Here is a 3,868-nt window from a genome sequence, read left to right on the forward strand (position 1 = left end):
TTTTTTTGGTACCAGGGATTGAACTCGGGTCCTTGCGCTTACAAGGCAGGCCACCAAACTGCTGAGCTAAATCTCTGGCCCTAGTTTCCATCTCTTTACTGGACTCTCACAAGGCAAGTTGGTGTGGCTGAGGCACTAGGGAAGGAGCTGTAAAACACGGTTTTGGTGGTCTTGTAGGGATATAAACTGGTGGAGTGTTGCTAGAAGCTTCTAAGGAAAGGAGTGAAGAGGGTAATCACTTGAAGGTATCACAGGACCCACTCTAGCAGTGGGTTACTACCTTTGGAAGAGTCTTTTGCCTTTAAAAACAGAGCTTAGCAAGGCAAAAGCCCTTAATAATAATAAGCTAGGAAAGGATGAATTCTTTTTGTCATACATAGGTTCCTTTCCTTGTTGCCTTTTTAAAAAAAAAATCCATCTCACCCCTTACCTTTTTTTTTTTTTGGTACCGGGGATCGAACTTGTCATTGTGCTTGCAAGGCAGGCGGTGGAACCACTGAGCTAAATCCTTGGCCCCATTCCTTACCACCTTCAATTAGGGTCTTCTTGACTTTATATTGTAAGACATGTTATTCTTCAAATAAACATGACAGAATAGACTGGGCTAAGAGGAAGGGTCTGGTATCCTTAGGTATCCTAAAATAAGTATACAAACCAGGGCTTGATGTAGACAAGGAGTACAAATAATTGTGTGGTATCTACCAACCCAGTACTCCTTGGAAGGAAACAAGAAACAAGGCAGAAAATTCAGAAGAGTGGCAATTTTAGCTCAAACTTTAGGGAAGAGGCACGTGTTCTCTTGTACTGCTGAAAGAGGAAGGAGGGCACTTAAAGAACCTTCTGTTCTTAGTATTTCTAGTGTTCTTCTAGTGCAGCTTTTATCCCAGCTGTGACTGTTCCAAGGCAGCTTTGCATATGTCCATCAGGTGAAAAAACGAGTACGGTGGAAGCACAGATTGGTAGGTAGTGAGACACACTGGTGCAAAGCCCTTCACTTTTCCTTAGGGTACTAAAATTCCTACTCATCTAGTTACATTTCCTTAGACCATGCCTCTAAAACTTTAGCCTTCAACCCTCTTCAATTCATTGTCTTTCAAATTCGCCTGTTTCCTTTAGCCTTTTAAATTCATCACTCCCCTTCCTCTCCCTTACGAGAAAGGATCCCTTGATTCAGACCTTGTTGTCTCTTAGTTTCAGTAATAGCGAGTAGCGACAATGATGTAGTGTAGCTCTGTGGGTGATTAAGATATAAAAAATAAGTCCGGCAGGATAAGCCTGGCCACAAGCAAACACTGCTCTTTCAAGGTGTCCCTGGACCCCCTGGCCCAATCCTACTGACTTCAGTCCTTAAATTCTAGGTATGACCCTAGGGCTTGGGAGTCTCACCTGTCTCTACTGTTTCATCCCCATCCCCATTCCTAGGCTCCGGGTATCTACTTCTCCGCAAGCCCTCAGCCCCCACACCTCGCGGGCCCCCACCAGACTTGGGCTACAGCGGTCTGCTGCTTCTGCTGCAGCCGCTGCTATGGTGATAGGTCTCGCGAGAACTGCTGCTTGCTACAGCGCAACTCTCGCGCGATCGTGAGGGTGGGAAGTATCCCTGGCTGGGGGTGGGGGTGCGCCGCACAGCTCCTGTCTCGGTCGCTGCTTCCGGTGCTAGGTGGAAAGAAGGAAGGAGGGAGTCGGGGTGCGGGCCAGGGGAGCAGCCTCGGTGAACTAGGCTTGGAGAGCCGGAGAGCCGAGTGAGAGGCAAGTGGAACTTGCGGGGGCGGAGGCGGTGGTAGCAGCGGCGGAGCTGGGAGCAGGAACAGGTGAGGGGTTGGGGAGGGAAGGGAAGGCGGGACCCTGTAGAGAGAAGAGGCTTGGTCTGAGCGGGATCTGAGGAGCTAGAGGCCCCCGCCGGCCACCGCCCGGCACTGAGCAGTGTGGTCCTTCCCAGCGTCAGTTCAGAGAGGGGGCGTCGAGCCAGCCCCGAGCCTGCCCCCGCGTTTGAAGGACGCAAGGCTGGGTGGGGGTGGGGCGGGGGCGCTCACGGGTTTGTCCTCCGCCTCGCACAAGGGGGCGACCTGGGCTCCTCGCCAGCCGGAGGTGGTGGGCTTTGCAGAGACCAGGGCAGAAGGGGAGAAAAGCCAACCAGAGAGAGAGAGGTGCTGCGGGGGCGGTGTGGCTGTTTGTATCTTTTTTCTTTTAAAGGACTAGGCCAGGGAAAGCCGCTCTCTACCTCTCCTCCCCCCACCTCAGTTATAGAAGACTGAACAGCCTTGCCGTGATTACACTCCCTTCCCCCGCAGTGGGTTAGGGGTGCATAGGGGCTCTGGAGGTTAGCAACTGGGCAGGCTGGTGGGCACCCCAGGGCCACTGTGCTGGTGAAGGTTGTGCTGTCGGGGCTTGGGGAAAGGCTGGTTGGGAAGAGGGCAGTGGGTGGGAGAGGGTGGAGAAGAGTCAGGAGGAGGGGGAGGGGGATCTGAGCTTGCTGGGAGAAGAGAGGTGGGGCATTCCTCCCCAGGCGTAGTGGGGGCGGTCTCTAGGGAGGAGAGAGCATCTTGTCACTGGCCCTGAGTTTGTGTCTTCCAATCCGCTTTCTTTCTTTAGGAAGTACCAGGATTCCCGGAACAGAAAATGGAGCCATTGCTTACGCCAATCCTTTGAGGAAAGGAGGGGGAGGTGGGGAGGTAAAGTTTCCTGTTAAAAACGGAGCACTTGGTTAGCCAAGGAGTAACTCGTTTTGGGAGAGAGTTCCTTTCTTTTTGGGTTGTGTTACGGTCCGCTGCTTAGGCCGTAGCAAGAGGAATGTGGTAGTGGAGGTGAAAGTGTGTGCTATGTGGTCAGGAGTGAGAAGAAAAAGTGAGGTCATCAGCGTGAGGGAGAAGTGTAATGTAAAACCTGTCTCTGATGCTGTTGGATTGGGTCACTCCTGCTCTGTGGCATGAAAGTTTTATTGGGAGAAGATCTGCTACAGAGTCTGAGTGCATGGGTCAGCGCAACAGGCCAGAATCTAGTCTTTGCTTACCTTCATCCTTATGCCCAGTCGGGTGTGTGGAAATAGTCTTCGCTGCCTGCCATTTTGTTTTTGGCCTGTTGTTGAGGCAGCACTGGCCAGTGGGTTGGTCCTTGCATATTGGACCTAAGTTTGAATAGTGCTCATAATAAGAAAGAAGCTGATCTTCTGAGATTCATCTTTGCACAGAATGAATCATTGACCTTGGTTTCAGCCAGGAAGGGCTCCCATGTATCACATATTCACGTGCCTCTTTGCACACACTACCTTATGTAATAAAAAAAATTTTTTCAAATTCTTTTGGTAGTGCTAGGGATGGAACCTAGGACCACAAGTACATTAGGCAAGCTGTACCACTGAGCTACACCCCCAGCCCAGTCAGAATTTTTGTATGTCTTTGTTTTGCATATGTGCTGTCGAAGTGAGCACTGTGTATCTGTGCTTTGCTTTTCTAAGGAGACTGGAAGTTTGTTGAACACAGGAATTTAATCTCCCTTCTTGGGTGTTACAATACAAATGCACATAATAGGCATTTGTAAACCTAGCACATGAAGGTAGTTTCTGTCTACAGTTCAGGGAAAGGAAAGGAAATGGCTGGGCTGTTAGTGGAAGTGGCCAGAGATAGCTAAACAATGGTACAAATATTCTTCATCTGTAATTGGTTTTTCTTTTTCTTTTTGGCACTGGGGATCAAACTTGGGACCTTTTGCTTGCAAGGCAGGCTGTGGAACCACTGAGCTAAATCCCTGACCCCTGTGCTTGGTTTTTCTACCTTTGTTCTCTCCCTCTCTCCCTCTCCCCCCCTCCCCCCCCTCTGCTTGTGTGTGTGTGTGTGTGTGTGTGTGTGTGTGTGTGTGTGGGGGGGGGGGG

The 3,868-nt window shown here is 50.4% G+C and overlaps 1 protein-coding gene across 1 annotated transcript in view; it reads left to right on the forward strand.

Moving 5' to 3' along the window:
* Window positions 1-1,614: 1,614 nt before the first annotated feature.
* Arf3 (ADP ribosylation factor 3) overlaps window positions 1,615-3,868 on the forward strand; it is an 18,907-nt gene continuing 16,653 nt past the window's right edge. Inside the window, exon 1 of the mRNA XM_010623588.3 lies at window positions 1,615-1,811. The gene's annotated coding sequence lies outside the window, so the exon portion shown is untranslated. The remainder of the gene's footprint in view (window positions 1,812-3,868) is intronic.

Source organism: Fukomys damarensis, unplaced genomic scaffold, assembly GCF_012274545.1.
Source record: "Fukomys damarensis isolate Sample0158 unplaced genomic scaffold, DMR_v1.0_HiC HiC_scaffold_15, whole genome shotgun sequence".
Classification (NCBI taxonomy): Eukaryota; Metazoa; Chordata; class Mammalia; order Rodentia; family Bathyergidae; genus Fukomys; species Fukomys damarensis.